The sequence below is a fragment of the Triticum urartu genome, unplaced genomic scaffold, assembly GCF_003073215.2.
Source record: "Triticum urartu cultivar G1812 unplaced genomic scaffold, Tu2.1 TuUngrouped_contig_9253, whole genome shotgun sequence".
Classification (NCBI taxonomy): domain Eukaryota; kingdom Viridiplantae; phylum Streptophyta; class Magnoliopsida; order Poales; family Poaceae; genus Triticum; species Triticum urartu.
This window is the reverse complement of record NW_024120278.1, coordinates 1-8,741: the sequence shown is the minus strand read 5'-3', so window position 1 is coordinate 8,741 and position 8,741 is coordinate 1. Positions and strand designations below refer to the sequence as shown.

Below are 8,741 nucleotides of genomic sequence, written 5' to 3'. Positions count from 1 at the left end.
TGCCGCGGGGGGGCCGCCGGCATAGGTCTGTCCCGACGGTACTCAGGGATATGCCGACGGCCCTGGCCGTCGGCATAGGGGGCGATTCCGGTAGTGCGGCCTGTTACAGTGATGAGAGGAAACAAAGATCTGAGCACTGATAGAAAGACAACGACACAAGACATGTAGATTCATGGAATTTTATTTGTGGCATATATAATTTATTGATTAGAAGCTTGCATATCGACTAAATTAATTATGGCCAGGCTATTTCGTAGAATAATTATCAGATATCACAAAATTTTAAATGTCTGAAATTAAATAGTTCTTACTTACCTCATGGCATCAATGGAATTCTTTAGCGTTAGTTAGGATTAGGCTTGTTCGCTTCACTAGATTGCACAATAGCTTCATTTTCTGATGGCTGAGAACATGAACCAACTGGTTTGAAAAAATAACGAATTGATTCATATTTCTACATCTTCACGTCTACACAAACACAAATAAATAACTGAGAATGTTATAGTGTTCATTAATGCCTATAGTTTGTGTATGATTATACTTCTATATATAGTTTTTAAAGGCACAAACTAATCTGATGAGAAAACAAATTACTTTTTTTCCTTTGCGTTGTTGCCACTCAATCGCCGTGTGTCCGGGCTGCCGGCAACTTTTCCGTGGATCCGGCGCAGCGGCGCCTGCATGTCCCGGCGTCCGCTTCCATCTTCGCTTCTCGACGGTGGCGAGAGGGAGAGACCTGATTTGAGCGGCAGTCTCGATCGCAGCAGCGGGCAGCGGCTTGGAAACGAACAGACGAGCGACTTAGCGATATGTGGCTTCGTGCTATGACTAGGAGGGCCTTTTTTCCACGATGGCCTTCTTGGCATTTTTGTGCTTTGTAACTAATGGGCTATACCCGTACATGCGCTGACGCATGAGGTTCCACGTTAATTACGAAGGCAGAACGGAATAGGGGGGGCGAAGCAGGTTACATATGTGTACGCAAGCAGAAATATTATGGAACTAGATTGGCAACACGCCTTGGCGCGAGGGTGCCGGTCCTAACCTTTTGTAACCAGGTAACGCTAAATCAGTAAGAAGCACGCCCTGAAATATGTAATCAATGCACGGTTCAACACGAAAAGCAATGCAAATCTTTAACCTCATGAATTTTCCAATCAAAGTACTTATCATAGAGTACAATTGAGGCACATCAAACTCGGCACAAAGGAATAGGCCAAGTAATGTTTAATAGATCAGGCTTGAGTAGCACATAGGCAGCAAGACAGTGCAAAATATTGAAAGCGAAGCATTTACACAAGAGGCTAGTGACAATCAGATAGCAGTCCTTCGCCAAGGACGGTTGAAATTTCTCGTCGCTCAAAGAAAAGGTCGCTGAAAGAGAAGTTGAGTAGCATTGGCCTGAAAGTGAAGAAAAAACCATATTCCTGGAGAAGATATCTCAACATTTTTACAACAATAGACATCTACAGTGACCAAGAAGGAACTATCAAGAAGGCAAGATTAGTAAACTAACATCAAGCAACATATTCCTGGAAACATTTAGCAAGATTAGTAAACTGACATTCTGTAGACCAAGGAAACATACATGTCTTTGACCAAACTAATTTAAAGGAGAATTTCTTTCAATCTTTGACCAACCTGTAGTTATTGTCACTCTTCCATCCACACCTTATAAAAATGAACAGAGTAAAATAACAAAACATGGTGCTTTAGTTAATGCAACAAAATATAAACCCTAACAAACATGAAGGCATAGGATGATGGTTAAGAAAGTCAATAGCAAATAAGTAGTGAGAAAGTAGGTCACCTCACTTAATCTACCTTCTGCAATATACAATACGATCAACACTTCTTTGTTTCATGTAAAAAACCAGTACCGACTCTGGGTGTTAGTGAAACAGTTAATGGAAAGACCAATGTTGGGGTTTGTAATGTTTCAAATAGATACTCTACATAGTAGGTGACAGATGCAAACCCAAAACTTTGTCACGAGACACTCTTGATTGTTGATCGGATGTTTTCCCTTTATTAGTACATTGTAAAATTTTCTGGCTGGTGAGAATAGGCAACCAATACTAACCCTGTCATACAACAGTTCAGGTCCACAATGTTGTTAAAATCAATTCCATAGATCCATCAAAATAAAAGGTTGTGCACAAGCCATTCTCTTATGGAAGACCAAATTTTAGCAGTACCAAAATGATCCACGGTGCTACTGGTTTTACTAACGTGACGAAACAAAATCCACACTCTAAAAATGAATTACTAAACACCTTGTACAATGTACAATGTTCTCAATTCTACTGACTATGAAACATATGTTCTCTACGGGCTTACAACATTATAAAAATTATCTTATCAACGACTGCATTAAGAAAGAGAACAAAGAAGTCCTAGCAAAATAGCGGATGAGAGCACATTTTAGTATCCACATGAATGAGGTACACATGATGCCGGTCCTTGTACCACCTAACTATCATTTCAACTACAAGCTTTGGATCTTCAGTTGGATAAATCACAAGGCTTTGGTTAAAGTTAGATTTAAAAACTTTGGGCCTTCAGACAACAAATGTACCAGCAATCAAATGTACCTTCTGCTGACCTGGGCGTCAAGGTTGGGGGTGACGGTGACCTCGCCGTCGGGGTTGATGCTGCCAGCAACCTTGGGGTCAGGGTAGGGGCTCGCGACGATCTGGCCATCACGTCCTAGTGCAGTAAAGAGTAACATGGTTTCAATATTGTAACAGGCATCGACTAAAGAAGTGCACCTATATGTAGAACAAGCACATCTGTTGCTAGCTCTCGTCTCACATCACATCTTAATTCATTCATGTACAAAGACTAACAATCAATCATGGCAAGAATCTGAACCCCTTGGCTAACAAGTTGAACAAAATAGAGAAATAATGGATGGAGAAGAGGACATTGGAGGGGAGTTCATACCTGCAGAGGCGGATCTCAGGTTGGCGTGGGTGGCACGAATCGGACCAGTGAGCTGTGTGCTGCTCTGGGGCTGCGCATGATCCCGCGAGCCGCGTGGGCTCAGGGGCGGCCGGAAGAGCAGTGTGCCGCCGGCGGGCAGGCCGGAGGGGCGGCGGCTCAAATCGTAAAGCACTGCATGCCTTTTATTTGCTTCATATCAACTGAATTTCAAATCAAGAGCAACAATCTGATGGGTTTTAACCAATATATCTGGAAGACATAGAACATAACAAAGAGGTAAACAAAGCAAGAGCTCCAAAAACTAAGTAACTTGACCCAAGAAGCATGATAGCAGGGCACATCAAATCAAGAAGCAGAAGGGCATAAAGGAGTGTAAGATAGAAATTAGGGGGAGGCAGAGCAGGTCAGCATGCCTCTGAGGCAATAGAAGCATTGGGGTCCATTCTTGGCCAAATTCAGATATGCAATGTAGGAGTACGAACAGGAAGATCAGTTCGTCTGCACCACCACTATACATCTTCAAAGGCACTGCACAGCAAAAGAAAATTGGTGCACTAACTAAAACAAATAATAAATAAAGATTCATTTGAGATTAGCGATATCAGACTGTATAGAGAAGCTAACTTCTAGCAACAGAAAATTATGAGCAAGACAGATTATATACCAGAATAAACATAGCTTCAGTTATGGAGTTCAGGTTAACTGAGTTCAGGCAGATGCCATCGTTATAGGTGAAGCGCAGCCCGGTCCTGCTGTTCCTCTTCCTGATGCTATAGGGCGGCAAAATGTCCCCTCTATTGAACACCTCCACGTACATTGCGACCCTGGCCACGAGAAGCTGCAATAATAGTCCAGGGAGGGAGGAGATATATCAATAAGCATAATAACAAATGCCAATAGATTTGATACAATTGTACTGCACACTGTTTCCGAATGCCACAAATTTATTGCCTGAGTCAAATCTATAGTACCATTGTATCAAGTCAAGGCAATAAAGTCAAATCTACTTGCAAGTACATGCAAGGGCCCTAAGCACTCCAAAGGATGGTGCACATCATGCGAGGGCCCAAAGCACTCCATGATTTGATACAAGGTAAAATGATAACAGAGGACAAATGAAGTAGAACAATATGTACACAAGAAAGCAAGGAAATGGTAACATGCACATCAAAGCAAGTTAAACAGATAAGATAAATACCTAACAGAAGGGATCACTTCTTCCTGCCTTTCTTTCCCTCACTCACTGGGGCAATAACAGGAACAAATGGTTCAAACCTGAAAACCATGGGCACAAGGGGGAAAATCATATCAGGCAACAAACATGGGTACATTTTCAGTGGAAGCGATGCCGACTGGCAGAATAACAGTAATCACCTCTTTGCATCAGCTCGTCTTTCTCGACGATGTTCTTTTGGACGATCTTCTCACTAACCGAATCTGCCATCTCGCCGGCCTGTAATGGGAAGTACGACCCTGAAAATGGGAAGTAATGTGATCACAGAGGCATGGCGACCAAGTCTATAGAGCATAGGCAAAGAGGAAACTGAATTTACCTCAGGTAACATGCCAACTGAAGCCGATGGTTTAGAACTATTCCCTGCAAGATTGCTGGATGCGTAAGTGGAGTTGCTGGAGTCATGATGACATCACCTTCTTCAATACATTCCATGAAGCTGTTGATATTATTTCTAGCACCTCAGCGTATATGTGGTTACCCTGACAGTCGAAGAACTATTGTGTAAGCATTTGTGAGAACAGGAATTAAAGAACTGTCTAGGCAACAATCATATAGACGATAGGATGATTGTACCCTGGCGGTATGTATCCGTAATGGGTTCATTATCAGTCCCACCACGGTGCTGCCATAGTCGTGAGACATACACACGGATACGCCAAATGGTATTTCCCTGAAGCAGGGACACAAGATTGAACTCCATCTGTAGAAATAGCAATCATCAAATATTAGATAGCCTCCGGAGAAAAGATTAGAAGACAGAATACTCATCAGAAACAAGAGATAAATAATGCAGAATGGGAAACACAAGGTGTTACATGGAATAACCTTTTTCAGAAATAATTCAACTCTATCGTGAAGCAAGCTATGAACAAAACAAGACCAGACCGTTCATAGTATATACAGTTATTGAAGAGCAAGTAGTATATAAAATTTAGAGCTAAGTATCATTAAGGGCTCCTTTAACACAAGCAGAGATAGCATGATCATAATATACATAGAACCACGCTGGCAGTAGGAAGCCTCGTTATCCATGCACCCCAGAAGAAGGACATCATCCACACAGATAGGCCTCGTTATAGATGACACAAGCAAAAGCACAACTATTACTAACTATTCTTAGGGTTTAATACAAAGCAAATCCACCTAAAAAGAGTACTATCATGGATCTAACATTGTATCAAGAAAAGAAAAGGAGAGACATGTACTAACTAGACACTGAAGGCATATCATCTCCTAGGATACTATGGTAAAACTACAACCCAGAATAAACACATGCAAAGTTTTCTCTAAATGTTAATAGATGCATGCTTTGACAATTTTCTAACCCAAACAAATAACTCAAAACCAACCCATGTGGATCTGGAACAACACATTTAAATCCTTATTAATAAGGGCAATCATTCTTAACAGTAATCCACAACTAAAAAACCAAGAATAACTCAAAACCAAATGCACCATTTACTCTTCTCCTAATTCAGCGATGGTGCAACATGTGTATTGCTCAATCTATATATCCAACTAATGTATAGCCTTCAACCATCTATGTCGATGCATCTCACCTCTAACTGAACTGTTACTACCCGAAACAAAAATACACTGCATATGTACCAAGAGAAGTAATCCTTGATTTCTCTTTGCATAGCAATAATGAAATTAAACAAAGGAGAACATAATGCTTACATAGACATGATAAACATCAGAATTAGATATTTTGTCAGAAGCATAGCACACACATGATAGTAAAAGCCCAGAAAAGAAAGAAAAAATGTGAGAGGAATGGAATATGGTGAGAAGCAACCTTAGAACCAGAGTGAGAGGGGCATCACATGTACGTGCTGCTTCCAAGGACTGCCTCGTTCTTCAGCCCATTGCAGATCTGAAAATAAAAGGCAACCGAGGTTGACATCAGAGAGAGAGAGAGATGGCCGGGGCGCTTTGCTCCCTGATGAACCGCGGCGAGCTAGCGTGCTGCACAGGAGCAAATGGATAGAATCGAAGCAAGCAAGTCACAGAGAGATATTTCAGCATCATTCATGTTATCACCTGAAGATTCTGGTATCATAGCAAACAATCTAAGAATTACTTACCAACAGAAAAACTATGTGATGTGCATTATTTACACAAACCAATATTTTCATATAGGGTCAGAGAGATATTTCAGCATCCAAACCAATAAGAATGAAATAATCTAAGAGTACTATCACTATAGAGCAACAATTTATGAACTTGTTGTTAGTCAAAAGTAACAATATGTTCAGGCAAAAGGCCTAAGCATTAAGTATAATTAAAACCCACACTATATGAATCATACTCAAGATTCTTTTGCATAGTCAGTCAATCACACCACACAAATATTAATATTAATTACCAAGAGAGTATTTCCAATCCTAGCGGAATACTACCAAATTTAAACTGTCATAGGACATGGATAATATCATGTATATCGTATTATCAAGCCATAGTCCTATTGCAGAAAATTATATTACTGAGCATGATTTTCTCACCTAATATAGATCACAAAGGGTCCCAATATACTTGAGGCAAGTTGTTCAACAAATATTTTGGTCTGGGCTCAGAAAATTGGATTGAATCAATCGTGGAGTAGTTGCACCGAGTCGAGACGAAATCAGTACCTGCAGCCTGGGGATCAGTTGCTCATGCTCAAGAAATTGCTCTTTTTTCTAAGCCAAAAAGGTGCACAATCAGAACCAAGATAAGAAAGTATTTTTTTTCTAACAAACTCACAACAAAGAGTAAATCAACAGCTAGCAGGTGATTCACAGGATATGCACATGAAATAGACTTAGCTACAGGATAAATCATGAAATGAGACTGAGAGCACCAAAATAGATATGCAGATACTCTTCCTATTTTCTTCGTTTGCTAAATTAACATAGAAGAGCAAGAGCTTACATACCTTCTTCTTCCCAGTAGCTCTAGAGAACTGCATCTCTACCCCTTGGGACCCGACCCCCTGCAAATGAACAGATCAAAATATCAAATCTTGAGGGAATGACCTCGTAAATCCATGCGAGACTGTGAGAGAGAGGGGGGTGGGGGAAGTGGAGAGGGCGCTGACCGCTAGCTAACTTCGCACGGCGGATCAGATGCTGCTCACCGCGGGTCGTCCTCTTCCCGGAGGTGCATGAATCTACATCCTTTTAACAAACTTTTTAAATTGCATTTCAGTATGATCCGAATTATGGGCACGACTACCCAGCCATTTTGGGTACATCACTTGGACTAAAGATGCCATCAATTAGTACTCTAGTTTTTTCAGAGTGGGCATTTGTACTGTGGAGGAATTAACTGCAATCAGAGGATAATACATACATCAATATTAGTGAGCTGAGCTTGGAAAGTGACTTGGGGATTCTTCCGGTGATTATCGCCATACAAATCCAAACCGATCAATTTCTTCCGTTTGCCCAATTCTTTTGGGATCTCGCCATTGAGGTTGTTCCTGTACAACTCCCTGCAAATCAAGTTCATATTGAGAAAATCAAACCATTTTGTTCTATTCAAATAACAGAAACGATGAATTCATCGCAGGAGCACATACAGGTACTAAAGATTCACAAGACGGCTGAGCTCAGGTACTAAAGATGAAGGATTTATGTGCAAACCGAAAGATAACTGGCTGGCTAATCTAACTCTTTCACTTAATAAACCCAAGAAAGCCTGAGGCCTGCATAAAAAATTTCTTTAATAAACATACAACGGTCATCCCCATATAGCAGTTTCTTCTACTAAATCCCTATCTATCAAGCACTTCCTCTCATAAATAAATATGGCATGACTCTCTAATCAATCAAGCAACCGGAAGAACATGATGCACCAAAGAGAACTGCTTATTAGGGAGCCATACACGCATCAAACCTAATAAGAAAAATAAATTAGGGGGTAAGTAGCTACCTAAACACCCAAGATGTGCTCTGCGTACACGTGAGGCAGCAATCCACGACAAGCGTAGTACCTGCAAAACAAATTAGCCAGCACATAAACAATACAATGTCAATCAGGTGAAGAGGAAGCACACAAAAATGAAAGAAGCAAGAGAAGAAAATAAACGCCCAGCAAGCAGCCAAAATAGCCCAAGAAACATCCAAAGGAAAGGCAGAGGCAAGAAGAAGAAACCAAAAGAGGAATAGGAGATGCAAAAGGATCCAAATGCAAAAAGATTCGGGGGAGATCAAATCCACTGGGCCAATCCGCAGCAACCGGACCATGTCGAGGCTAAAATTAACAAACCTAACCTGATCCCTACGAATCACGATATACAGACCTATATAAACAGCGGGAAAGAGGAACCAGCGTCTCCCTCCTCACTTGCTCTGCTCGGTTGCGCCATGGCCGACCTTGCGGGCGGCTCCTCGGTGATCTGGACGCGCCGCCTGACCTGCCCGGCCACGGTGGCCCTCCCTATCCTGGCTCGTGATGAGGGGAGGAGGAGAGGAGAGGGTGGGGGCGCTCCTCTTGCCGTGTGCAGGCGAGGACGACCGTGACGACGCCGGGGAAGTAGACGGCGGAGGCGGCGGCGGGAGCTGCTAGGGTTAGG

The 8,741-nt window shown here is 41.8% G+C and overlaps 1 long non-coding RNA gene across 13 annotated transcripts; it reads right to left on the bottom strand.

The window, feature by feature from the left end:
- Nucleotides 1-1,117: 1,117 nt before the first annotated feature.
- LOC125532168 lies at nt 1,118-8,729 on the bottom strand. 13 transcript variants are annotated; one of them, XR_007293824.1, is made up of 15 exons: nt 8,469-8,729; nt 8,099-8,159; nt 7,746-7,871; nt 7,517-7,658; nt 7,263-7,334; nt 7,101-7,157; nt 6,688-6,816; nt 5,982-6,059; nt 4,757-4,883; nt 4,500-4,662; nt 4,321-4,419; nt 4,145-4,221; nt 3,611-3,784; nt 2,947-3,474; nt 1,118-2,709 (listed from the first exon to the last, which is right to left on the bottom strand). It is a non-coding gene; the product is annotated as an uncharacterized LOC125532168 (long non-coding RNA). The 13 variants fall into 13 exon arrangements; XR_007293821.1 differs by lacking the exon at nt 7,746-7,871 and having other exon boundaries at nt 1,118-1,671; nt 2,595-2,709; XR_007293818.1 differs by lacking the exon at nt 7,746-7,871 and having other exon boundaries at nt 1,118-1,401; nt 2,595-2,709.
- Between the last annotated feature and the right edge of the window lie 12 nt (nt 8,730-8,741).